This window comes from Mesoplodon mirus, assembly GCF_964341445.2.
Source record: "Mesoplodon mirus genome assembly, chromosome: 9".
Classification (NCBI taxonomy): Eukaryota; Metazoa; Chordata; class Mammalia; order Artiodactyla; family Ziphiidae; genus Mesoplodon; species Mesoplodon mirus.
In genome coordinates this window covers 114,688,045-114,715,683 of record NC_138985.1, presented here as the reverse complement: position 1 = coordinate 114,715,683, position 27,639 = coordinate 114,688,045, and the positions used below count along the sequence as shown (strand labels likewise).

Genomic DNA, 27,639 nt, shown 5'->3' with positions numbered 1-27,639 from the left:
AAGCGTCCTGCCCGCGTCCCGCCAACCCCCTGTCTGGCCGAGCTCCCCAGGCCCGGCTCCCTCTCTTCTCAGCGCGGCCCCAGTGGCCGTCGGCACAGTATCCTGCATCATCCCCAGCAGGGGCCTCTCCTGTCTTCCCTCCCGGGAAAGCCACACTTGGACCCCCGTACTGACTGTATCTGGGTCAGTCCACATGGAGAGTCTCCATATCAAGTCCACGTGCAAACCACGGTCCCAGCCTCCCAGGTCCACAGTCCAGACACAGAAGCAGCCCCGCAGGCCCAGGACACCAGAGACTGGCCCCGGGGCTCCTGCCCTTGTTTGGCTAGCACGCTCGCGTTGGGGACACTGGGAGACCTCCTTCCCCGGTATCAGGTCTGTAGCTCAGGAAATGGAGCAGGCAAGGCGGCTTTGGTCGATGGTCTGGCTTAGGCGGTCACGGTCAGCGGGTTCCAGGTTCTGTCTGGCTCAGGCCAGGCAGCGTGAGGCTAGGCGTCCCCAGCACCGCCCTGCTGCCCAGCAGACGGCCCGTGGCTCTGTCCTCATGGGACCATGGCTCTCAGCCCGCCTGCCTGCGTGGACGCCTGCAATGTCAGTGCTGGGGCAGGCCACCAGGCTTCACCGTCCAGAACGTTCCGCAGGGCTCAGAGCTCTCCTCTGATCTCTCCTCTGCCTCTGTGTCTCCTGCTGCCCCGCGGGGCACCCGCTGTGCTCTCAGCCCCGTCCACAGAGCCACGCCGGGGGACTCACGGGCAGAACCCCAGCACAAAGAACGGTGGGGTCACGTGGTCCCCACCCAGGTGGCCTCAGTGCCACGTCCTGGTCCCACCGTGAGGACCAGAGGGCTCCGTGGCCTGTGCCCAGCCTGTGCCCCGCAGCTTTCCCGGGGATGTGGGCAGGTCCCACCCGTACCTCCCAGCCTCCCCTGCAGCCCAGAGGTGAGGCCGGGTTTCCGCATGCGGGACCTCACCTCTTCTTTCAAAGGCGTCAGGGGATTTGAAGGTACTCTCTTACTTTTGCACAACCAAGAAGCGGCCCGGTCCCTCTGGCCTCTGAAGGACAGTGCTGTCTCCTGGGCTGAATAGCGAGCAGGAGACGTGGACACGGCCGGCTGGGAGGGGCTTGTCCCAGCCGGCTGGGAGGGGCTTGTCCCAGCGGCTCCACGCAGGCCTCCCTCCGGAGCCAGCTGGCACCCTGCTGGGCCCTGACCCGGAGCAGCGAAGGGGGAGGAGGGTGGTGTCTCCACATTTCCCAAGGCTGCGGGGATGGCCGCAGACCCGGAGGGTTAAGCACAGACGTGTATCTCTCACACCCGGAGCCCCGGATCTGGGGTCCAGGTGAGGGCAGGGCCGGATCCTCCGGAGGCCTCTCTCCTTGCCGTGTAGACGCCGTCCTCTCCCGTGTCCTCACGTGGCCGTCGCTCTGTGCGTGTCTGTGTCCTGATCTCCTCTTCTTATAAGGACACAGTCCTCTGGGCTCAGGGCCCACCCGTGACCCCGTAACCTGATTACCTCTGCAAAGACCCTCCTCCAAGTGCGTTCTGAGGTCCTGGGGGTTAGGACTCAACACGTGATTTGGGGACACAATTCAGCCCTAACATGTGGGAAGTGATGTCTCCTTTTCAAGACCAATTTCCCTACAAACACCAGAGGATGGAACTCTCTCCACATATTTCTGTTATTGTTGATGGAAACGCCCGTTTGGTTGTGAAAGAACTTCCGGGGAGAGCTCCGGCCCCTCCTTTTCTCTGTCTGATCTTCCAGGCCCGTTTCTGATAAAGCATCACCAAGGAAACGCAGCCGTGACAAAGGGCTGCCTGCCCATCGGGAAGGGCTTAGGGTGTTGACTGGAGGATTTTCCACTTCACATTTACACAGAGTCAGACACAAAGGCGCTGAGTGAAGTGCGTGGGGAAGAGGGGCAGACAAAGCACAGGCCCTTTTCCTGGACTGCAGCCCCATCCCCTGGGTTGGAGGGTCCCGTCTCCCTTTCTTCCTGGGCTGATCTTAAAGGAAACGCGCCTCCCTCCGGGCCCCGCGCTTGGCACGCGGGGAGTAGCCCTGCTGCCTTGGGTCTGCGGCCTCCCTGCCACGCGGGAATAAATCCCCCCCCGAAGAGCCAGGCAGGGCTCTCCCCCAGGCCCCCTGGTCATTCCTCGTCTCGCTCTCCTGGACAAGCCCCTCTCTGCCCCTTGAGCCTGGCAGGTGGGGGACGGACTGTGGGTGGGATCCTGGGCAGGAAGGCTGCTGCCCCTGTGGTCCCCCCAAGGATGGGGACACCTCCCTTCCAAAATAAATGCTTTTCATGTGGGCCTGGGGAGGAATGACCCTCCAAACTGGTGGGTCAGCATGAACCACTCTGAGCCTCACATTCTGAATGGTTCGTTCGGTCATCAATAACATCCGCCTCACTACCCATAGCTTTTAAGGAAGCAGGAGAAAATCTGAAAAATCTGACCTGCGCTTCATGAGCACCGACAGCCCCACAAGAGAAACTGATTTCAACACGTAACTTAAAAGTAATCATTTGGGGGGCTTCCCTGGTGGCACAGTGGTTGGGAGTCTGCCTGCTGATGCAGGGGACACTGGTTCGTGCCCCGGTCCGGGAAGATCCCACAGGCAGTGGAGCGGCTGGACCTGTGAGCCATGGCCGCTGAGCCCGCGTGTCCAGAGCCTGTGCTCCGCAACGGGAGAGGCCACAACAGTGAGAGGCCCGTGTACCGCAAAAACAAACAAACAAAAAAGTAATCATTTGGGGGGAGAAGACGGCTTGGTGTGGAAACCGTAAGATTAACATTTCTTGATCCATTTATGGCCTCGTCGCTTGAATGCTGTTAATAAACATCGCAGCGTAAGTGGAGCTCCCTGTACATCTGTAAGTAATGGGTTGCTTAACACTTGTTTTCATAACTGTTTTCAACAGAGATACACAAATTAACTTTTTTTTTTAATATCGTGGTGCCTTTGACTGAGAGCTTATGTAACTGGGCAAAGAGGTTGCTAACATGTAGACTTTTTAACAAAATAATCTCCGTAGAAATACAACTTTCCTTAGTTCTGTCACTGTGATGTTGGGATAGTTTTACCATATTTCAAAAATTTAGACACAAAGGTGGCACCATTTTAAGCAAACTCAACCCTAAAGGCTGATAACTCTGTACTCAGTTTTCAGCACCAAATAAACTCCACACAGAGGTTATTGTTTTTGTTTTGTCTTTACCAGGCAGGTATGCATCACATGTAGAATGTAATTCCGATAACACGTCCCCTCCCAGTCTTTTGGGGAAATGTGTGTTGTCTAGAGTGAGCCCCGTAGGCAGGTGTGTGCACCAGCAACGCAAGGGGAGAAGATTTTGTTCAATTACAAATACAGGGCATTGAGGTTTTGTGCCAAAGAAGAGAAAATTTGCAACCTAGGCGTCTTGCTTCTCGTGTGAAAGAGAATCTGGTGCATCAGAGCATCTGAGGACGCATCAGTCTTGCCTGAGAGGTTCCCGCGGCCTGATTGCTTCCCGGGTTGGAAGTCGCTCGCGGTGACCGACACCTCCTGCCTGCAGGACGGCTGCTGCTTCTGCTCCCCTGGGGCAGGAAGGAGGGCGCAGCTGGGTGTGGACCCGCGGGCTGGGGCAGTGCATCCTCAGGATGGGCTCATCTGCCGTGACCCAGCCTGGCTCGAGCAGATTCTGGACTGGGAAGCCCCTGGACAGAAGAATTCCTCCTATAGCACCTGGAGTCAGGGCCAGGGATGCCCAGAGGTGGGCGTCAGGGAACTTCAGTCCATGTAGGTTTGTGGTTAAAAAACAAAGGCGCATTTTTATTCATGATCTGTATTTGTGTGAATTTTCAAATGCGTGTTGTGATTATTTTGAGAAGTTAAGGGATAGATTAGATCCTTAGCCGACACTCTTTTTATTACTTAAATAGCACACGCGCTTATTAAGCATCACCTGCCACCCCGTAGGGGGTGGGACCCAAACTGGCCTCATTAAAGGGATGATTGAAAGGCCCTGGTTAAAGACCCCTCCTCGGGGGTGGCAATGACCGGCGACCACGGGTGTTTGCTGGGGCAAAGGGCAGGAGCCGTGAGGACGCCCCACCCCTCGGCTGGGCCTCCGTCCTTGGCCCTGCATCTCTTCAGCCCCCTCGCCCTGCGCCTGCGTGAACTCACCTTGCTTTGGGCAAATCGAGAAGAGTAATGCTCTGAAAACCCTAATTTATGGAACATTTCGAGGTGCTCATTCACTTTCCTGAAAGCAAAGCATTCGACACAGCTGCGCGGCGTGAATTTGCGCCCAGGTGTCTACCTGCTGCTACAGGGAGGCTGCACCGCCCCCGGCCTGGGATCTAGACCTCGTTGTCTCTGGAGAAACTAGGGGTCTGGGGCCTCCACAGCCCCACAATGGACCCCTGTGGAAGGAACGTGAAGCCAGGTCCGGTGGGGTGAGCAGGAAAGACCCTGGATGCCGGGCAGGACTGTCTTCCTTCCTCCCTCCTTCCTCCCTCTGTCCGTGCTGCTTTCTCTCTGTTCCCTTCTTCCAACTTCCCTGCAGTAGCCGAGCTGGGAAAACCTTGCATGTGGCTCACAAATTGAGCTGCTGTGAGACACCAGGACCCCTGGGGCTGCATGCAGGGTCCCCGTGTGGGAAATGGCCAGCAGTGGTTCCATCCCCATCGGAGAGTAGCCTTGTCTCTATTTATTAGGAATATTCCCTTTCCCTCCATAAAATATTTCCAAGCATGTTTGATCTATACTTTATTTAAACCAGGGGCATTTGAGTAGAAGGTGGTATAAACTAAAACAAGGAGAGTTTACACATGTCGCCTCCTGGAGGACAGTCCGAGGTGCAGGGGACCTTCCCGTGGTCTGCGCCTGCCCTCCCTCCCGAGACAGACCCAGCTCTCATCGTGGCCCCGCCCCGCGGCCAGGACAGGGCGTCCCCGCTGCCCTGGAGTCGGCGACCTGAGATCTGACCTCGAGGCCACGTGGACGTCCCGTCAGTGTGGACGGACCCTGCATGGGGATGAACGCTTCCCCCGTGGCCGCCAGGACAGGACAGACAGCAGGACTCCAGCCAGCCTCTAAGACGGCCAGAGAGCTTGGGGCGGAAACCAGGAGTGAGGCCGAGTGGGTGGAGGGGGCCGCCGGCTGCCCCGCCCGGCCCTGGCTTGTTCTGTGCAGGAGAGAATTGACCGCCACGTGGGATCTGGCCCGCTCGATAGAGGTTTCCCGCTACGTGCAGCTGAAACAGCCCTGAGCCATGCCTGGATCTAAATGACGGCCAGCCAAGGCTGCTCATTCTTGAGTGCGGGGGCCACCGGCGGGGATTCCGACAGAGGGGGGGCCTGACCTTCCTCAGGATTCAGCTGTGTGACCTGGAGCAGATACGTAGCCTCTCTGGACCTCCGGCCTCCTGCACTCCTCCTCCCGGCCCGCCCCACCTCCCCCAGACCCAGGGGGGACCCTCACCTCCTAAGGTTTTACCTTGGGAAGGGAGCCAGAGAACCACCCCATCACTTCAGAGACCACCATGTGTCCAGGGTACGGACTCGGGCGTAGAAGCCCTGGGATTCTGGAAACCAGCCGAGTGGACCTGCCCACGGGCCTCATCCTTGGACCTGCAGTTGGGCCAGAATGTGGGGCTGGGGTCAGAGTCCACATCGGGGGCTGTGCATGTCCAGCCTCCTCCCCTCCGTCTCAGCACGGCTGTGGCCTAGCCGGTTAGGGGCAGGTCGGGGCTCCACAGTCACCCTGGCCAGTGTGTGTGCCGTGGATAACCAGAAGGCCCGGGGCCCGGGATGACCGTCGGAGGGCAGACCTCAGTGTGACCCTGAGACGTGCCTCGTTGTCCCGCAGTTTGGAGGCCGGGGATGCTGCTGACGACCTCCTGGAGGGTCAGGACTGTTTTCTCACCTGTAAGTGGGCAGTTGTGACTCACAGGACGGGGCCCAAGTCCGTGAAATAGCGGGAGCTCCCATAAAGGTCCCATCAGTCCCCGTAGGCTGACCTGTCCTCACAGTGCTCATCCCGGCCGTGCTGGGCCCAGGCTGCGCCCCACAGACTGGAGGCAGGGGCTCCCCAGCTGTGCTGGCCTTACAGGCGCGGTGGGCCCCTGCCTGCTCACACTGTCTCCAAGGGGAGGCCCAGGGCCTGTGTCTTGGGATCCCTGCCTGCTCGCGGCCCCCAGCTTCCTCGTCACTCCCCGCAGCTGTCCTGAAGGAGACCTGGGCTGTTTAGGGTCCACTAAGAACCCGACTCTTCTCGCAGTAAATTAAGAGGCTCTCCGTTTTCAAGATCAGTTTTTTACCCTTTACCTAATTTCCTAGGATGCAGACTTGAGTCATAATTGGAAGCTTCTGAAGAGCCCTTTCCATGATTCCCGCTTTGTCTTGTAAAAATACCGGTAGCTCCTCATCTGAGTGTCCTTGCTGCCCGGGGACGGGGGACAGGACCCCTCGTTCTGCCTCGGGGACCTCGAGTTTCTCCTCCTGCCTTGAGACGCCCACCCACCCCCTGACTTTCCCATAGTGTCTTGTGAGGCCAGAGGATCCTCCTTGAGTCGAATCACATTTTATCACCCTTTTCCTTTGTGGTTTGTGCTCCCCTGCGTTCAGAGCGGTATTTGGATGTTTTCCAGTATTTCCTCTGAAGCGTTTACAATTCCATGTTCGCATTTAGGCCGTCATTTGCCCGGGGTTGGTTTTTACGTGTTGAGGAAAGCAGGTCCAGCGAAGCCTTCTTCTTCCCCGTGTGGCCCTCCCGTCATGTGTCCCTCCCTGCCCTCTGGCCCGTGGTGCCACCGCCACGTCCTCGCGTGTCTGGGGTCCCCCCTCTGCCCCTCCCCTAGTGCCCACATGGGGTGCTGCGGCTGGACACTGAGGCCCCAGGTGTCCAGGTAGGGGGGGTTCCCCGCCTTGGCCATCAGATGGTCTCTGTTCGTGGGCTGTGCGGCCGTGAACACATGTGACGCAGAGCTGCGTGTGTCACAGGGAGAAGCCTCAGAAGCATGAAGCAAACGGAAAAAAGGCAAATTTCAGCAGCATCCATACGAGAGTGACCGTTTTGTGTGTTACCCCTACGAGGCGTGGGACACGGGAGCCGCGCAGGCTGGGCCTCGTGAGTCTGTTTCCTGCTCTTCCCATGGTTGTCTGTGCACCTTCTCTAGGTGGAAAACCGTCCACTTGAAAAAGAGGAAAGAGAATCTTGGTCCTTCTTTGTCTTTCTTGATCAACCTGCCCTCGTGTCCAGGTCCCCGCCTCTCGCCTGTCTGATTTGACAGAGTCCAGACCGTTGAAGGGCACCCAGGTGTCCGCTGTCCTGTGGGGTGGGTGGGAAAGCCGGGCTCCTGTGGGACCACCCGCTGGACCACCGTCAGAACCCATAAGAACATGATAATAACAGTAAAACAGGAGAAACGGAGCCCGTGGGGTGCATGGGCACGTGCAGGAGTTGGGGGTGACCCGTCCTGGCCCAGCGTCTGCTCCCTGGCCTGTGGACCTGAGCTCGGTGTCTGCACTCGGGGGTCACGGTTCCCCCCTCTGGCCTCCGCTCCTCCACCGGCAAGTCCTCTGCCCTTCGGCAGGCAGCTCTTCCCCGGCATCAAAGGGACCTGACGCGGAGACATTGTGACCCGGGAGTCTGGAGAGGATGCCGTCACCACCCCCCTCTCCTCGCCCCTCCCCTCTTTATCAACAAATCTCCGTCTGTCTGTGCGCAGACCTCGGCCGCGGGTGATCAGCACCGAGGCAGGGATTTCTTTTTAAACTACGTGTACGAAGCAGGGAGCTGTGTGCCAGCCTGTTGTGGAGCATTTAGGGCAGAGCCCAAGGGCGTCCATGTGTGTTAACACTCCCTCAGCCACCGACCCCCAGGACGTGGCTGTTCTTGCCTGGCCTCACCCGACCCACGGGGGGCGCTGCCTTCGGTGCCCAGGGAAGGTGGTGCTGCAGGAAGGTGACCTTGCCTCGCAGGAGCTGCAGGTGGAGGCAGGTGGGCGCAAACCCAGGAAGCAGCGTGCCACCCGGCGCCGGCACGCCAACCCCTGGGGACGATTAATTCATTAGCGCCCGAGCCAGCCTGCGCTGTTTCCTTGTAATCACACCCACCTCACACACTTGCTTTTGAAGACATTAATCGCATGATTAGTTTTATGATTTCTTCTGATTTTACCAATTAAGTCACCTTTTTCTGTATTTCATACACGCCATAATGGTTTATAGTGCAGCTTTTTTAATTTCTCACCCAGCGGGGGATCTCACACATTTGAAGGCTACATTATCCACTCAATAAACAGAGAGAGTTTAATTTTCTGTGCAAAGTATTGGTGTGGACCTGGGAAGACGGTGTTTCAGATATTATGCTATCAGGAGTGACGTTTCATTTTACAGGAGAGAAATCTTGTTTTTCGCTGTCACGACGATGCCCACAGAGCGTGACCTTAGCGCCGCGTGGGGACCCAGCATGAGGCTCCGGGGTCTGCGGCGGACGGAGCTGCCGCACCTCCTTCTCTGAACGGTGCTGCGGCCTCTGTCCTGCTTTCTGCGTGGCTGCTCCCACCCTGCCGACTGCATGCCTATTGGCAGTGGGTGCCCTGCCCCGGAGACCCGACGGCCGCCCCGGGCAGGGACCCGCCGGCACCCACCCAGCGGCACCCACCGAGCACGCGCTCGTGAGGTTGGGGAGGAAGCAGACCAGCCAGGCTCCGGCAGCTGCTCACAAAACGGCCTTCGGGCCCTTGTTGTCCCGTCCGCTCCAAAACCTCCCCCTTCCCGCAGGAGAAGAAGCGCAAATAGATCTGTAATCAACGGCCAGGCAGGGGGACATGACGCCTCACTGGATGCACTGAAGACTCCACGAGCGGGGACGTGCGGGAGGGAGTTTACGCATGCGATTTAGCAGCATCGATTCACAGCTCCGAGCACAAAGGGGCCGCTGAATGATGCCGTTTACAATATCTGTGCGGGTTGGAGACCTTCACGGTGATTTAAAATGTACGTGTGGGTCCAGTGCTCTGACAGCCAGGCCGCCCGGCAGGGGAAGCTGCTGGAGGTCTAAGGTAGTTCTAATTGGATGTGGCTACAGAAGGAGAGAGTTCCAGTTCTGATGTTGAGCCTTAAAGTATCAGCTTGACACAGCTCTGCATTCTGGTGGAGGGAGAGGGAGGGGACCAAGAAGGGGGAGGGAGGCCCCTGGGAGCCCCTGCATCCCGCGGGCACCCGGGGGCTGGAAGCCTGCCAAGAAGTGCCACATTGAAGGTGCCCATGATAACAGGGAGTGCGGCTGCACCCTCAAGCTGCAGTTTTTCCTGACGTGTACGAAAAATTGTAGGGTTTCTTGGGTGACATTTATTTACTCCCGGCTTCCCTCAGTAACCAAACTCTCTCTCTCTTTTGAACGCCGGCGGCTTCACGTACAGCCCTGAGTAATGTATGAGCCAGCCGGCTCTGTCACAAAGGTGACAGGGGCACAGAGGTCCCTGGGGGCAGGGTTCTCGGGCTCAGGGACCCCTCCCTCCACGGCCTGGGAGTCAGTACCGCTCCCTGCCCCATATACTTGCATCTCCCTCTAAGGCTAATTTAGGGTTCCTAATTTAGGGGTGCTGGGAGAACCACCATGTGGAGTGGACGTGGGAGGGGAGGGAGCCTTCCCCCAAGTTTTAAATGAAACTTGGGTTTCATTTAAAACCCAAGTACAATACTGAAAGTTAAAAAATCTATCAGGAAAAGAGGACAGTCCCGTCGGCCGGCCTTGAGCTGTCCCGAGGCCCCAGGTGGTGCCTGTGTGGGGCTTTGTCCTGAGTGGGCAGCTGTCTGAGCAACTCCCCCAGGGTCATGGAAGCACAGGAAGGATGAACGTGGCCCAGACGCTTCGGGACCCTGCAGCCCGTCCAGAAAACATCCAGATGAAGCTAAAAGTTCCTGTCCTGCGGGCCGACAGCTTTCCTGGTGCTTTCCGCCCGGCCCACATCACTGGGCTTTATGTAGGCCGCTGGAAGGGACCTGGGCTGACCGCTGCGCAGAGGCGAGCGGGACGCGGGGCCGCAGCAGGAAGAGGGGCAGGGCCTGGCGACCCTCCGGGGTGGGCGCAGCTGCTCCCCAGGAGCCTGGACCAAGCCCGCCCCTCCTTCCCCCGGCTCCCCTCCCCGCTCAAGCAGAGGAGGGTCTGGCTGGGAGGGCTCTGGCGCCGGGCCAGCGCTGGCCGGACAGACCAGCAGCGGGGGCGGATGCACAGCAGAGCTGCCTTTGGTCAGCGTGTTTGCCTGGAGCAGAGTCTAAACCGGACCCTCCTCCCACTCAGCGCTGCCCTCTGACCCTGGGAGACCTAGGCCCCCACGCCCCGCCGGCCCCCAGCGCTGGTCCCCTCCCGGCCGCCCCGCCTGGAGCTGGGAAGTATCAGTACTCACAAATGCCTGCTGTTACGTGACGGAAAATGAGCCTGGGACAAAGAGGCAGCCCCGCTGGGCGATGACACCCTCACACCCCGTACAGACACACTCACAGTCACACAAGAGTGTGTGAAAGCCACTGGCTTCTAGAGACTCGCACAGTCTGACCGGGTTAGCGCCACCAGAGGTGACCTCAGGAAGGCGGTGGATGCTCGTGGCTCCTGGGAGGGAGGGAGGGATTAGCACAGACATCAGGAGGGGCAGGTACGTGCCAGGAAACACTTTAATGCGTGGACTTGGCACGTGGGGGATAAGGTGTGCGGGACCCGGCCCCGTGCCTGCAGCTCCAGGTCTAATGGGTGGACAGACGCATACCCTTGGCCTTGCAATTTGGGGCAGCACGTGCTTAGAACTGCGGCCTGTGGGCAGAGTGTGGATGGAAGGAGCGGGTCTCCACGTCACAGAGGAATGCTCTGGGCCTGGGGCTGGGTAGGATTTGCTGACCAGGCCTGGCCCAGGAGGACATATACACAGGGCAAGAGAGGCGTGAACCATGCCGCAGCCGGGGCTGTGGGCATCACTGGTCTGTGTCCAAGGGAGAGCCAGCTGCCCGCCCTAGTGGCGGTCCCCTGCCCTGCTCCTGTGACACCCTCTGCTTGGCTGGTTCCTGCGGCTCCACATCCAGCCACCTCCTCCCTTACCCTCTGCATCCCTCAGGGGCGCAAATTACGTCCTAGCCGTCCTTAAACCCCAGGAGTGCGCCTTAAACCTGGCCCACAGTACGCTGCAAGTGGAAGTTCATCTGATCAGATGGACGAGTGGATGGACGGGTGGATGGGGGATGGGAGATGGACGGGGGGATGGGGGATGGACGGATGGAGGTTGCGGACATGGGGGATGGATGGGGGATGGGGGATGGAGGGATGGAGGATGCGGACATGGGAGATGGATGGGAGATGGACGGATGATGGGTGGATAAGTGGGTGGATGGTCAGACGGATAGACGGGCGGGCGGGTGGGTGGGTGATCAGGTTGTCAGATGAAGGAATAACCACACAAACAAATGCAGCTTTGGTGACAGTATTGGAAAGACTCTGGGGAGGTAGAAATGGTCTGGGCCAGTGCGTTGTGTCATGACACGGGCCATAGGAAGGCTTCGACATCTTCAAAGTCAGGAAATGCACATTTTTGTTAAAACACTTGTTTTATTTTATTGAATACTTGTATGGAAAACTTAGAAAATGCAATAAAACAATAAAATTACAGTAAAACAATAAAATAAAGTCACTAATATTCTAATAAGCCACCCAGATTTGCTCACGAGTCGGTATTTCTTTTAGAATGTGTGTATGACACACACTTCACAGAGAGTTTTCTCTGGCTTGTTACTCACGTGTGCGCCATTACCAGGCGGGCTTTAGGACGTTGCTCTCAGGAACCTTAGTTTATCCATTAACCATCTGCTCTTGCTGACCGTTTAGGTTGTTTCCAGAACGTCACTTTTATAAATCTTGCAGCAATTAAAGTCCTTATACATAAGCTTGATCTATGTGACTTGTTTCTTTAGGACACATTCCTAGAAATTTAACTACTCTGTCAAGAGGTGTACAGTCTCTTGGCTCTTCTTATCCAGGGGAGCCGCTGTCTCCCCAGATCCCGGGACGTCCAGGAAGGTGGTGCCTCTGACGTGCTCTTAGCATCACTGAGACGGCCATTCAGCTTGCGTTTCTGGCATTCTTTAAGGCAAATTATGGCATCTTTTCATTGCTTTAATTTGTGGGTTTGAACGCTTGTAAAGGCAAACATACGTTCTGATGCTTGATCGTGAACGGTCCTGCTTCTGGGAGCGATCTGCTCAGAAACCTTTGTCGTCTCTCTGCCTTGTGGCAGATGTCCTGGGGTCTCTGCATCTCGGTTTCATTGTTTTAAGTGTTTGAAGTGCAGAATAGGAAACTTTGGTGCATTCACATATATTTGTCATTTCCTTTCAGGTCTTCACCAATTGGCTGTCACGTTCAGAGGGTTCTTGATCATTCTGTGGTCAGTTCAACAGTAATTTTTTCCTTTAGTTTTTTTATGGTTCATATTGTTCCAGTTAATCTTTTAATTCATCTGGATCATCCTGGGTTGCTGTCGTCGTATATTGTGAAGTGAGGGATAAACATGGATTTTTTTCCCCCAAATAGACCCTCGTTTGTTGAGTAACCCATCACTGGCCCGGTGATTTCCAACGTTTCCTGCAGCTGTGCTATTAATTTTGCCTAAAGCAAGGCTGCCCGGTGGAGAGATCTGCTGAACCCTTCTGTAGAGCCTTGCGATTTTCACACCAGCGTCTTCTCAGACCTGGAGACTCTTCTTTGAGCCTCCCCTTGCTCCTACTGCGAGCCTGGCCTCCTTCCCAGTTACGCCCAGGCCTCCTGGGCCCTGCAGCCGCGCCCTCCCCATGCTGGGCCAGTGCTCCCTGCCCGCGTGAATCCCAGCTGACTGTCTCCGTTTCCTTGCCTTGTCTCCATCCCCCAGGCCCGCTCTTTGCCTTCCTGACTGTGTACCTGCTTTGCTCGCATTTCACCCCGTGTTTAGTCACCGCCTGGACCTCTGCCCCGTGCCGTGGAGACCGTGGCTCCGCCAGAGGCCGGCACAGTTGTCCCTGGTCTAGAACGTTCCTCCAGACACTCCGGCGCTGGTTCTTGCCTCTGCTCCTGGCTGTTCCAGGTGGAGACCCGTCCTTCTGGTCACTCCCCAGCTCCGGCCCTTGTCCTGTGCTCTGGTAGAGTCCCCTCCTCAGACGCACTGCTCACTTGGGGGTTGGGAGGACACTTGTTTGCAGCAGAAAGGCCCCCGTTTCCAAGGCAGGTTTGGTCAGCTTTCCTGATGATAAAAATCCACCAATTGGATGAGTTTTGACAACCATGTACAGCTTTGCGCCCTGATCCAGATCTAGAACTTTCCCAAGCCCCTCGGGGCCCTCTCCCTACCACCCCCCCCCCGGGGCTCTGGACACCACCGATTTGCTTTCTTTACTCTAGTCCTGCCTGTTGTGGAATTTCGTAAAAGTGGGAGCGTGTGGGATCCAGTCTTTTGTTTCTGGGGTTTTCCGTGGGGCAGGTGCCGGGCGCTCCCCTCCTCTGAGCAGAGGCTGAGGACCAGTGGGCAGCCTGTGCCCCTCCTCCCTGTGCCTTCAGGTCGATGAGGAGCAGCGGGGGAGGGGGCAGGACACCCCTTGCCTTCCACATGACGTCCAGAGGCCGTGCAGCCCTCCGGCCCAGCTCCCTGGGCCCAGGGAGACGCGATCCTGAGCCCCGAGGCCGGCTGTCTGCAGGTTGGCGCTGGTCAGGTGCTGCCAGAGAGCAAAAGTGAGACCACGAGGCTGTATTTACACACGACTCACACTTAGTGGGTTTTTTGGGGTTTTTTCTTTAATTTTCATTGGAGCATAGTTGCTTTACAATGTTGTGTTAGTTTCTGCAGTACAGCAAGGTACATCAGCTATACATATACACATATCCCCTCTTTTTTGGACTTCCTTCCCATTTAGGTCACCACAGAGCACTGAGTAGAGTTCCCTGAGCTATACAGCAGGTTCTCATTAGTTATCTATTTTACACATAGTATATATGTACATAGTGTATATATGTCAATCCCAGTCTCCCAATTCATCCCACCCCTGCTTTCCCCCTTGGTAGCCATACGTTTGTTCTCTACATCTGTGTCTCTATCTCTGCTTTATAAATAAGACTGTCTATACCAATTTTTTCAGATTCCACATATATGTGTTGATATATGGTATTTATTTTTCTCTTTCCGACTTACTTCACTCTGTATGACAGTCTCTAGGAGAAATCAGTCTCCCTGACTTCAGACTATACTACAAAGCTACAGTCATCAAGACAGTATGGTACTGGCACAAAAACAGACACATAGATCAATGGAACAGGATAGAAAGCCCAGAGATAAACCCACAGACCTATAGTCACCTTATCTTTGATAAAGGAGGCCAGAATATACAATGGAGCAAAGAGAGCCTCTTTAATAAGTGGTGCTGGAAACCTGGACAGCTACATGTAAAAGAATAAAATTAGAACACTCCCTAACACCATACACAAAAATAAACTCAAAATGGATTAAAGACCTTAATGTAAGACCGGGCACTATAAAACTCTTAGAGGAAAACATAGTAAAAACACTCTTTGACATAAACCACAGCAAGATCCTTTTTGACCCACCTCCTAGAGTAATGGGAATAAAAACAAAAATAAACAAATAGGACCTAATGAAACTTAAAAGCTTTTGCCCAGCAAAGGAAACCATAAACAAGACGAAAAGACAACCCCCACGCTTAATGCCTCTTCTGGGCCGTTATACCGAGGGTAGTGACGCGCTTACAGGATGCCCTGGATCATGAGAACAAGCCAGGCTCGTCTCGGCAGCTCTTTCCTCCTGGGATGGGGCTTCTCAGCCAACGAGGGTCTCCCATCCTCTGAGCTGCGTCACCCAGGCCGTCCCTGTGCCTCCGACCTGGCTCCTTGTGGGGAGTGGCCAAGCTGAGCCCCCGGGCCCAATCCCATGACCAACAGAGCTGGGGATACAGGGCAGGAGGGTCCAGGACCTCAGTGGGAGGCCACCCTCCGCCCCTCTGGGCTCCAGGTGGAGGGAGGGTGTGAGGCTAAAGGACCAGCCCCAAGTCCCGTCCCCTGTCCTAGGCACAGGTGTCCTCCAGGGACAGTGGGAAATGGAAGTGTCAGGTCTGCCCACTTTCTGCCCTGATTTGGCTCACGAATGCCTGCTGCTTTATGGAGCTGAGCGACTTGTCAGTCCTAAAGTTTCCGTAAGAAAGAGCTTGACCAGAAGAAATGCGGAATACTGATTTCTATCTGGAAGGAGATCCAGGTGTATCAGTTAAAAGCACCCACGGCCAGTCATCATCTCCAGCCCTGCACCCGGATCCCGGGTCCGCCGTCATGTCCATCCGCCCACCACCCCTGCTTGAGGTCCCTCGGGACAGACGCCTCATCCGCCTTCCTGCTGAGGAATCTGGTGACGGACGTTGTCCTGACAACTTATCCACTTTCCCTTTGGTAGTTTTCTCGCTGCCACATTTGAATTTACCCCAGAGCTCGGGTTCTCTGCGGCTGCTTTTACTACTCGGAGGAGAGCGGGTCCAGGTTTAGAAACATAAGGCTGGGCCTCCAGCAACAAAAGAGCCTCCAAATCAACCCCAGAGTCCTGCTCAAAACACGTGTTTTTGAGAACTGCCACAGACTGTGCATTTTCCCTCGCACCCTGCCACTCCCCACACCCCTGGTCTCCTTCGTGTTCTTTGGTTTCCTTCTTCCTTTTTTTTTAATGGCTATTTTTGTGCTCTCTGCTGACAAGTGCAGTAAATCTCTGGGTTTCAGGGGAGCTTGAGAGCATTCACCAGTCAGGCAGAATACGGATCAAACTTGGACATGGTGGGGACATCTATCAGCTCAGCTGAGCCCCTGAACTTCCTTGCCTTCCACCTGGTGCTCAAATTCATATTTAAAATAAAAACAGAAGTCTTCCGTCTCCAGTTTACAAAGATGCAGCCATCCTTAACAGCCCAAAATGGATTAGAGCCGCTGCATCAGCAGAGCCCACTTAGCAAGTGTGAAACAGTCACAGCACAAGATAATTTGCAAAATGCAGTCGCCTCTGATCAATCTGAAATAATCCGCCTGTTTAGAAAACAGAACATAAGAGGCGGCACCGAGCCTGACGCCAGTTACGCTGGTAACACGGTTTTAAAGTGGCTCCCAAACCCCAGCTCCTGGGGGCTGGCCAAGCATCCGAGTCGCCTGGCAGGCTCGGATGTTCCCTTTCTGGGGAGACCGGAGGAGAATTAATCACATGGTCGTGGGAGCCGTTTCCATCCCAGGGAATTAACGGAGGCGCCAGACACTGAGCACCACTACCATCCTGCCCGGCCACAGTGCCCGTACAAATGCCAGCAGGAGCCCGAAGCTTTCCTCCCACTTGGTCAGCAAGCACAGCCCACCGCAGGGGTCAGTGTCCGTGCCCCTTTCGGGACTCCGCTGGATCAAACCTTGACCCTCACTGTGTTTCAGGTTCAATTCTGGCTCTGCAAAGGGCTCCCTCCAAGGAGCGGCAACAGCTGCCTCGTGGGACGAACTGTGTGTTCCAACGTGTGACACCCGTAAGGGGACGTGAGCCTGGGGGCTGCATCCGTACCTTCCGGGGCCTCTCTTCCAGCCCCGAAGCCGAGAGGAACTCAGTAGAGGACGTTCGTTTCTCAGGGTGGTTTCCTGAGGGCTGAGTGTCTTCCCGAGTCTGACCTGGTGAAGGCGGCTCTGGCCCCTCCAGGTTCCCCTACACTCTCTCCCCATCCCCCCACCCCATCCCCTCTCCATCCCCTCGGTGCCACGGCGTGAGGACTGATTCCCGCCCCGCCCCGTCCCCAGGAGAGCTCCCAATGTCCAAGCCCTTTAGAGCTCTTCCCTCAAAGCATCAATCTGCACCGTTAGACGCTTTGAAGAAACAACAGGAAAGCCAGGGAGAGGGCTGACCCCACAGGCGAGATGAGGAGTAGGAGAGAGAGGGTCCCGAAGCGGGTATCCCAGCCGTCCCTACGGTGGTGGCTTCTGTCCCGTGCTGTCATAGGACGTGAAGACCGTGCCCAGCACCTCCTCCCGCCTCCAGCCGGGCTCATGGCAAAAAGGAGGAGTCTTTCTGCATGTTTCTCCTTTTACCCTCAATTTTATTTTGCAAATTTCAAACTTGCAGACAAGCTGAAAGAAGAGTAAAGTCAACACCCGTTACTGTTCATCTAGATTCACCAATCGTTAGCATCTGCCCTGTCACTCATCTGCTACCTGGATGAAATTGTTGAAAGTATGTTCCAGACATGAAAATCCACCGTGAAATACATTTTTAAACATGTGTCTTCTTCTACATCATCCCCGAAAGTACAGCATTGATGCAGTCATGTTATTTAACACAGTTTGTGGTCAGGTTCCCTCACCTTGTCCCAATTACGCTCTTCATAGCTACTCTTTCACTTTTGATCCAGATTCCAATCAAGGAGCAATGCTGCTTCCTGTTGTCACACCTCCTTAATTTTCTTTATTCTGGAACACCCTTCCTACCTTCTAATTCTGTTTTATTTTTAGTCGTTCCTAATGTAGCAGTTTTTAAAGACACGGGGCCAGCTGTCCTGTGAGATACATCTTGATCTAGGTTTGTCTGATTGTCCCCCAGGGCTCAGGTTCAGAGGAAGGGTTTGGGCAAGAGCGCTGCACACATGGGTCTGCGCGTGCCCCCCCCCCCGGGGCGCCACGTCAGGACCTGGGTGACGTGAGTTCCCCCAGGTTTGGGCGGCGCTGAGTGGACCTCCTGGGGAGCATGGGGTCCGGCACATTGGTCCACTAAGAAGGGACCTTGTCTCCTTGGTAATTAACCAGTAACCTCGGAGATACTTTGGGACAGTGGGACCCGCCTGGTGCCCTGCTACCTTTCCCCGGGCGCCTCTTGTTTCTGGCCAAGTGGGGAACCTTTACGTGAAGGAGGCTGGGCACTGCCTGTACGCCCCTGAGGTTCTCAGTGGTGTCTCCCACGGCTGTGCAGGCACAGGGATGCCAGCACCTCATCTCACGGAGGCTGGAGCTATCGTGGGGCCCAGAAGGCAGGACACCGAGGGGACCGGCCAGTGGAAGTGGGAGGAGTGTCGCAGACCGGCACGCTGGGGTCTAGAAGGCACGGTGCTTTGGAGCCGGAGGACAGAGAGCGTCCCCAAGGGGAGGCTGTCCTCCCAGGGGGAGAGCCTGTCCGGGCGCGTCTCGGGAGAGGAGGGGCTCCAAGGGGCGGAGGACACTGTCATACTACAGAAGGCAGATGTCTGGACGGCATGGCCTTTGCCCAGGGCCGGGTGTGTGCCTCCCAAATCAATGTCCTTGGCCAGGTGCTCGAAGGGGACCAGACAGGCCCTTCTGGGGGAACCCTGGGACACGGCCGTCCTCCCCGCCGTCCCGTCGGGGCCTGGGCGCTTCAGCGATGCCTCCCTCAAGCAAGGGCCTGCGGTAGAGCCTCTTCCAGGCCCCACTGTAGACGCGGCGTAGCTCAGAGGCATGGTCCTTTTCAAGTGTTTGAATGAGGCCTCCGTAAACGTAACCTTCCGCCAGAGTTCCCTGTTAGTCTTGCTAGAGCCGCTGAACAGCGGAGCTTTCCTGCCATTTAACGGCCCTCCTTTGGGGACACCCTGTGGGGCACAGACTCACCAGCAGGTGGTTCTCACGCCCTGAGCATGTGAAGTCTTGCCCACGCACACGTGGTCACGTGTGTGCCTTAGGGCAGCGTGACCGCGGAATGGCCCCCAGATCATGGCCTGATTGATGCGGAAAAGCTCTGTTTGTCATTTTTAAAGACACCTACTTACCAACCAACTTTGTGAATCACCGTAAACTGTGGTCTTTCTTTTGTGCGCCAACAAATTCAGGGTGTAGGTAGCACCTATCCGAACAACTGCTTTGGGAATGGAGTCCTTACATGTTTGCTTTTGACTTCAAATGGCTTCTCTTTGTAGAAGGCAGTTTATGACGGATGCTTCAAAATACACTTCTAAGGCAACAAATTTAGCCGTCCTTATCAAAAGTGTATTCCACGTTTCAAAATTCAGTGGCTCACGAGGAGGCCGGGCTTGGCTGCACCTCACGCGTCAGGAGAGCCACGTGCAGGGAGGTGCTCCGAACACATTTGAAATTAAAATAATGTTTAGTCTTGAGATGAGGATGTAATCAGTTTCCCTTAGAAACTTATGGAAACTGAGATGCAGGGAGAAATGTACTTTGCAGAAACAGTGATGCCATCTTATACGAATTCATGACTCGAAGCACCTGCCCCTGGAGATGATGCTCGCGGCGCTGCACGAGCCCCTCTCCGTGGCGTGGGTGCACCTTCCGCTGCTATCCCCCCCTTCGCCTGACTCGGGCGTAATCAGGAGTCCCTGACCCAGGAGCTTCCCCCGTAACCTGTCAGCTGTTTGGCAGGAAGTTGGTACCTGCCATCGAGTGAAGTTTGCGTGGTTTTGTTTAACTTCTCGTAAGCACACGTTGGACTCAGGTTTTCACACCTGCAGTAACCAGAACCTCCACCTGGCATCTGCCTGAGCCCTGGACCACCTCTGCCCACTTCCCTTTGCGCCACCCTCTGGGGCTGGCAGGGCTGCCGGCCCGAGGGGTGGCGGACGGGCCAGGAGCGGGTGGACACGGGCTCATCTCCCGCTTGATGGCTCGCTCGCTTCACACACCGGCTCCTTTGATCTACTTGAACTCTGACGTGAGTCACTGAAACGCAGATCGTGTCCAAACGCAGATGCAGTCCAAGGCAAAGAGAAGACCCCTTAGTATCCAGATGGGTCAGAAAGGGAGGCTGGGGCTCCGGAGGGGTTTGTTAAGAGGCCTCAGCCCGGCCGGGACGGTGCCGCAGGTCCAGGGAGGTCTCGGTGGTGCCCGTGGTCTGTCCCGGGGCTCAGGGTGTCTCCCACGGACGGCAGCTGCTCTGCTCAGGACCCGTCTGCCAGGGAACCCGAGCGGCTACCCCGGGGACCCACGCAATGGGAGCTTGATGACGTATTCGTGAGGGAGGGGAGGGAGGAGGACGGACGTGCTGGCTCTTTATTCACAGGGTCTTCGTGGGTGGAGAACATCATAAACAGGTTGTCAGCATGTCCACATGTGTGCTGCGGCCCTGTTGCCGGGACGGGTAGCCGGCCTCCTGGGTCTGCATCCCCCCCCCCCACCGCTGGGATTCTCGGCGACCCTCCCCTGGGGAATCTGCCACTGACAGCACTCAGGATCTGGAAGTCCGGTTTACGGTTCAGGAAACTCGCTAAAATGCTCCAGATAAGGCAGCAGCCAGCCTCCAGTTCTTCACCTCGAACTCTCTGAAACCGAGGTCTCTGGCTCCGACCAGCCGTGACCGCTTCTTTGTGCTGCTCGTACTGTACATGCCCTGCTGCTCACGGGCAGCCCTCAGCTAGCTCCAAGTCCGTGAGGTGGTGCCGGTCTTCCAGATGTGGGGCCCAAGGCCTAGAGAAGCAGGTCACCGCTCAGGGTCCCTCAGAAAGGGGCCCACTTCCACGGCTGTCACCCTGGGCGGTTCCTGCCGGCAGGAGCAGACTGGATCTGAATTTCTTTGGCTGGATGACATCCCTGCAAGCCTGGGGCTGTCTCTTCCATCAGCTCTGAGCGAGGCTGAAGGATCACGTCCAGGGTGGGAGGCCCCTTCTCTCCCCGCCCCCTCCTCTTGCAGGAGCCGGAGCTGGACTGCAGTGCACACGGGGAAGGACAGCCATCGCCTCAGTTTGTGTGAGACGTTGTGATGATTAGAGGCTAGGTTTTCTTCTAACCCAGAGAATCAGGCTGGTCCCAACTCTTGTCTGCATCTGGGGAAACTTAACCTAAGGAAGGAGGGAAATCAGGCCCTAACGTGCTTTGTGGTGGGTGCCTTGCTAAGAATAAGCACCTGGTCTGATTTTCGTCTCTTGGTGGTTTCTTTTCATGTTTCCTCTCTGACTAACATGAATAGGGGCCTAATATGGTCTTAAGTCTTACCCTGAAATGGGGGCAGTAGGAGAAGAAACGAGATGGGCGGGAAAACGCCCGAGAGGTGCAGAACCAGCTTCTAGACGCTTCCTGGCCTGCAGAGTGACTGTCTACCCGGATGATCTCTGCCGGGTTCCTCCCAGAATTTCTTACTGCGCTTCCTACCCATGGGGCTGCTGGCATCACGAGCCGTCTGAACATGGGGTGTCTTCTGAAATAATTCTGAGAAAGCAGTAACCCAAACCTCAGTGGCAGGGTGGGTGGCCTGGGGCCTGGGTTCCTGCATGTCAGGGGGGCATCCTTGGGAAAGTCGCCCTGGTCTTCCTCATCCTGTGGTGCCCAGTGCCTGGACACTGGCCTGGGGATCAGGGCACATTCCCGAAGACGCCAACAAGCCCTCTGGACGCAACACTGTTCCTGGCCCTGTAAGTTCCAAGGACAACCTGACCTCTGCGGGGAAGGACGTGACTTGATACCTGTCAGAGCCCCAGGCCCGCCCTCTGTTCAGCCCCGATCTGAACCCCTTCCGTGGAAAGCGAGCCTGGGCTCTCTTCCTTCATGCAAAGATGGGGCCCCCTCTCGAGACACTGGAAGATAAAATCAGGTTTATGGGGACACACAGAGGGCGTTACAGACAATCTCCAGGGACAGGTAATTCCAGAAAACCATGGAGCCCTTGAATACTACTAAGGTAAGGGGATTTTTATATTTTAGAAATGTTTGTACAGGTGTCAGGGTTGGGCTTGGTATGATGTTTACAGATGAAAGCTCACAGCCAGCCCGCCTGCTCAGACAGCGCCCTCAGAAGTCAGGGCAGCGCCGCGTTCAGACCAAGCCCTCTGTCTTGGGGGATACCCGTTGGCAGCATCGCCGGAGACACGGGCACACGTCTTTCAAACACTCATGGAGTCCCGTGCTCGGAGCTGCCTGTGGGGTAACGCGTGTCCTAGAGCAGGGGCAGTGACCCCTCTGCAGGCCGTCAGGGCTGCCTGGCCCCCTAAACCAGCCTTTGCTCCGAGCCCCTCCTTGTCCAGTGGGTGCCCCTCACTGTGCGGGACACCCGGGTCCCTCCCCAGCTGTGATCAGGACGCTGCCTCCTACTTCCGCCAGCTCCTGTCTCCCCGCGGGATGGGGTCCTCACCTGGAAAAGGGGAAGGGTGAGGCCTCCCGCGCGGGAGGTGCCTGGGGCAGGACACGTCTACCCAGCGTGCGCTGTGATTGCTGTACTCACCTGCAGGGTGTCCTCGTCCCTGCGTGTGCCCTGAAGGCAGGACCACGTCAACCCTCATACACGCAGGCGAGCAGGTGGAAAATGGAAACAAGGGATGCTGAGCTCCTCCAGAGAAAAATGTGGGCCAAGCCCACAGAAGGGCCCCCAGTGCCGGTGTCCACACCTACACGGCGCACGGCCAGGAGCTCTGCCCAGGGAAGCCTTCCCCAGTGCTCAGAGCCTGCAGATCCCAAAACGGCTCCAGGGAGCAGGAAAGATGGCAGGAGGTGGGGTGGGGGTGGGGGCTGGGGCCCAGCTGCACACAGAGACACAGGTGCACGTGGGGACCCGTCTTCCTGATGGCGCACTGGCCCCGCGAGCCTCCCTCATTCAGAGGTGTGATTCAGAAGCTGACTTGGCATTCTGACGTGTTTGAGAGGATAACCCGTTTACTGGCAAACTCGTGTGCATTAGTCGGGATTAGTGTGACTGTGACAGAAAACCCCAAATAATAGCAGCTTAAACAACTAGAAATGTATTTTCATTTCCTGGGGAGGAAAAAGTCCAGCGGCAGGCAATCCTGTGCGGCATCTAAGGTAACAGAGGCCCTTCCCCTCGTGTCGCTCCCACACCCTCAGCACGTGACTCCCTCCTCATGGCCCCAGCTGGCTGCCCGACTCCCACCATCAATCCACATCCCAGCAGCAGCGACAGTGGAGTGGTGAAGAAGCACACACGCACCGTGAGACACTACCTGGAGGAAGTATTGGCAGAAGCTCCCCGAGGGAGTGGCTGGGAGGTAGAAGCATTAGTCTGGGCAGTCATGTGTCCAGCTAAAGCCCAGGGGTTCCAGGAAATCAAGAAGTGGCAGGTGTGACATGAAAATCTCACTTCAAGGCGGCACTTTGGCGACCCCACCCAGGCTCCCTCATGGTTCCGGGGCCGTGTCACCTAAGGCAGGTCACCTGCTTCTTCTGGGGCCTTGAATCCTCTTTCTCAGACCACTTTTCAGCCAGTCCACCCACTGACCTCTGGGGAGACAGGAAAGGAAGACAGCTCTGATTTGTCTCCTGGCCCCGGCCAGGCCTGGGCAGGGGCTGAGGAGTGCAGCCTGCACCCCGTCCCAGCAGGAGCCAGGCCCACTAGAGCTTCTGGGGTATTCGAGCATCTTCCTCCTCAAGGAAGAGCTTGATGGGATCAGAACCAAGTCCCAGCACATCAGCCCCGGCCGGTTAAGGGGGACCAGACAGCAGGGCTTTGAACAGTTCACGGGAAGCCAGCCAGTGGGTGAAGGAAACTCCGGAGACTTACCTGTCCTGGGGACCTGATGACCCACCCAATAACCATAGGTGGTGGGGCCTCAGAGACACAACTTCCAAACCAGTGTGTCCCCAGAGGATGAAAACACCAGGGTGCCGGGGGTCCAGCCCCAGACGGGGTCTCCCATCAGGAGCGAAAGGTGGGTGGAGCCCGGGGCACAAGTGCGGCCAGAGCAGCTGCTGGGGGTCCCAGCACAGGTACCAACGGCTCCTCGACAAGAGCCTGGACTCTGAGCCTGAGGCAGGGAGTCTCTTGATGCCAAAGATAACCTTGTAAAATTAATCAGGGTTTCTCAACTTTATTCAGCTAATAACTTATTTTTCCAGGCTTTTATATTTTAGGTATTCATACATTGTTTAGGTTTTATTAAGTATTTTAGATAAATATTAGCTCTCTTTTGTACAACGTGGCTTCTCAATAGAAGTTTGGATTGTTGCATGCATGGGAAGATGGATGGATGGATGGATGGACGGATGGACAGTGGATGGATGGAGGGACAGACAGATGGGTGGATGATGGGTGGATGATGGATGGATGGATGGATGACTGTATGGACAGACAAACAGGCAGATGGACAGCTAGGTTGGTGGGTGTGTGAATAGTGGATGAGGGTTCCGGGTGGGATTTCCCTGAGTAAAGAGAAAAAATGGAGGGACGAGGGGACGAGGGTGAGCCCTGTGTTGCTGGGAAAGGAGGCTGAGGAGCGAGCAGAGCAAGAGCGCCCAGCACGGCCTTGCTGCGCCCCCGAGGATGCCGCCCTCGGAGCTGCCCGCACACCCTCTAGGAGAGCTCAGGCCCCACGGGGAAGGCAGCTCCGCGCAGACGGTCAGCACGTGGTGAGCAGGGCGCTGCCCTGGACACACCCGAGGTCTCAGCCCCATACGTGCAGACCCTCTGCTCATGTGAAACCCAGGCCGCCTGGGCTGTGCCGTCCTCGGTCCCCCGGAGCTGGGTCGGGGCGAGGGACGCGGACAAGAAGGGCGTGGAGCGGGGTTAGGAGGCCGGCCCGGCTGGGGCGCGAGTCCACACGGGCAGCTGCGGCCCCGGAAGGAGGTGGCCGCCATGTGGGCGCCCGGCGGCAGGGGCAGCGCGCGGCGAGCAGGGTCGTGAAGGAGTACGTGTGCGTCAGCGTGTGCATGTGAGTGCGGCTCATACACGCGTGAGCCAGAGAGGCCGCCTTAGCACCGGTGTCGTCGCCCTGTGTCGCCACACCGTGTCCCCTCTGCGTGCCCCAATGTCCCTTTTTTATAGGCACTGGTGACGTGGGATCAGGGCCACCTGGGGGAGCTCATTGCAGCTGGATCGTCTGCAGAGGCCCTGCTTCCCACATGAGGTCACGGTCAGTGGTCTGGGGGTTAGAAATGCCGCATCTTTCGAGGGGACACAATTTAACCCACGACACCCACGGACACTGGCTTTTGCGCCTTGGTGACAGTTTTTCTCCAAGTTGATCCATAAATACTAAAACGTCAGTGGAACCGTTGGGCTGTACCTTCAATTTCCACGGACAGAGCCCACGTCTAGGCCCAGGTCACAGCGGGTGATGGGCCGGGAGAATTGCAGCCTCGGGTCAGGAAGGGCTGGGGCCAGGCCAGCCCTCCATCCAGGCCCCGCAGGCAGTTCGAGGTTCCCCACCCCAGTCACCCCACCCTCTCGGCCTCTTTCGGGACCCCACAGCCAGCCACGCCCCCTAAACATGCCTGTGGGCGACCTCAGAGCAGAACGGGTGGAGCTGGTGAATCCCAGGTGAAAGGAAAACCACAGAGCCGAGCCGTGGTCACGCCTCCACCTTCCAAAATCAGGAAGAGGGGGATCCACACCAGAGCGATTCACGCCCCCCCACCCCGTTCTCAAGGGCGGAGTCACCTGAGGTCACACCCACTGTCACGTGCTAATAGTGATGATTTGCACGTGACCGTTCAGCCCTAGTGAAAGGAATATTGAAAGCTGGGGAGAGAGCTTTCTATCTGCTGGCTCTGCTGGGAGTTAAGTGCCTGAGTCTCGCACTGTTTTATGACCCAAAACCAGTTTGAAGATTGAAAGAAGTTTGCACTTTTTTCATTTGTCATTTTTTGAATAATGGAATTCCCGTGGATGTGGGGCTGGGGGTCTGAGGGTGACAATGGTGAGGGAGGGAGGGACACCTGTGCAGGACCCTAACCCCGCCCAAGGCCCCGCCCTCCTCTGCCAGCCCCGGCCCCTATCAGATCCCTGTCTGCACTGTCACCTCCTCCTCCCCTCTCATCACACCCTCAGGGCGTCCAGCACAGTCCAGAGCACGTCATGTGAATTTGGCACTGCTTGGGGGCCGCTGACTGGCCGTACTTCCTCCGCAGGGTTGAACACGCTCTGTGCTGCGTAGATGTGCTCTGGGAGCTAGCGGAGGGCGCGGGGCCGGCATGGAGTCCGAGGGCGTGCCCTCCTCTGCCCACTGGACGGAGGGGAAGCCGGGGGTCCTGAGGAGCTCGCAGGCTGCAGCTCTCCAGCTATGGCTGCACAGGCAGAACAGACCCCTAGGACTGCCGGCCGCATGCGGGGCCTTCCCTGGGGACAAAGCCCAGGCCAGCTGGGCCCAGAAATGCGGTGTTGCTGGTGGCCCCGGCTGGCCCGTCTTGTTAGGAAGGACAGCGCTGCACCAACGCACAGGAGGGGTGGCCTCTGGACACCTGTGTTGTGTGGCAGTGGTTCTCACGGTGGGTCCCAGGAGCAGCAGGAACTTGAGGGAAATGCAGAGTCTCGGGCCCCACCACAGACCCAGGTGGCCTGGGCGTCTCCAGCCACCGCTCTGGACCCGTGGACGCGGTTCCTGCATCACCTCGTCATGAGGCTGTGGTCCTCCTGTCGTGGCACTTCTGCAGGCATCTTTCCGCCTCTGTGTGACCTCTCTCCGTACTGACTCATGTTGCCATGGGCAACTAGACAGAATGGAAGAAAACCCGGGTCCTGCGCTGGCCTGGGTCTCACCAGTGCTTGCTGGCAGACAAGGCCAGCCCAGGGCACGTCCAGGCACTGGACCTTCTCTGATGAGTGGGGGCCGGTCCTCGCCCGATACAAGCCCACCCGTGGCACCTTTCAGACCCAGCGCCTGCCATCTCGGCAGGGGCACCTTGCCCTCCAGCTCAGCCCCCGGCCGGGTCTGCCCCTCCCGTCCTGCCTGGCACTCGGCCCCATGTTGTCAGCACAGGGCCATGGGGCTAACCCAGCAGGGCCGTGTCCATGTGCCCTCCCCATGGCTCAGGGAAAGGTGGTGCCCGTCCCAGATGAGGACCAGAGCCCTCCGAGCCCAGAGCTGACCGGTGGCAGGTTTGGACCCCGTCTGCTGAGTCCCAGGCCCTTTTTCAGAGCTGCCTACATGGCCTTGCTTGTTGGAAGCCACCCGTCTCCCCGCTCCTACAGAAAATGTCCTACAGAGGCTGCTTGCACGGGCTGAGATTTTCCTGGAAAGAAAATGAAATAAAACAGACAGCTGTGCTGCAGAAGTCCCGGGCGGGATGAGCTGAGCTGAGCCCTCCCGGGAGGCCCTGCAGTGGGTGCCGAGACAGAGGGGGCAACGGCCACATGGGGAAGGTGGGCAACCCCACCACCCAGAGCACACGGACCCCTCCTCCGCGCTCCTGGGCCCCCCACCCCCCGCACCCTGTGGCCGTGACCCTTAACCCTGTCTAACTACCGAGTAATGCAGGATCCTCATGGGACGTTCAGAGGGCCCCTGCAGGCCACGAGGACAAGGAAAGTCACCTGTCGCCCTGCCCCACAGGAAGCGGCTTCACCTTCCTCCTGGGGCATCTCCCTGGGCTTTTTGGGTAGAAGTGGGATTGTCAGGTTTTGCGTATTGAGCCGTGGAATTTAACAAACAGCGCACGTTTCCCGTGCTGCGTGTGCACCTGCTCTCAGACCCTCGGATTTCTCCTCTATGTTGCATCCAGGCTGTCCCCCTGCCCCGGCTGTCCCGGCAGGAGCCCCACTCCTGACCAGCCAGAGGAGACAAGGGCCCGTCCCACCTTCTCTGAGACAACTCGTGGCCCTAAAGTGTGTGTTTACGGGTTTGCTGTCTTGTTCGAGGGATAATACCATGTATGTGAGCGAGGAGCTCAGCGCGGGCCCGGCCAACGGCGGTGCCGGAAACGCCGCTGTAATCCCTCACCGCCTCC

At 57.2% G+C, this 27,639-nt stretch overlaps 1 protein-coding gene across 1 annotated transcript in view; it reads left to right on the top strand.

Moving 5' to 3' along the window:
- PTPRN2 (protein tyrosine phosphatase receptor type N2) overlaps positions 1–27,639 on the top strand; it is a gene marked incomplete at its 5' end in the record, with an annotated part of 710,841 nt that overhangs the window by 473,763 nt on the left and 209,439 nt on the right. The gene's annotated exons all lie outside the window — the stretch shown is intronic.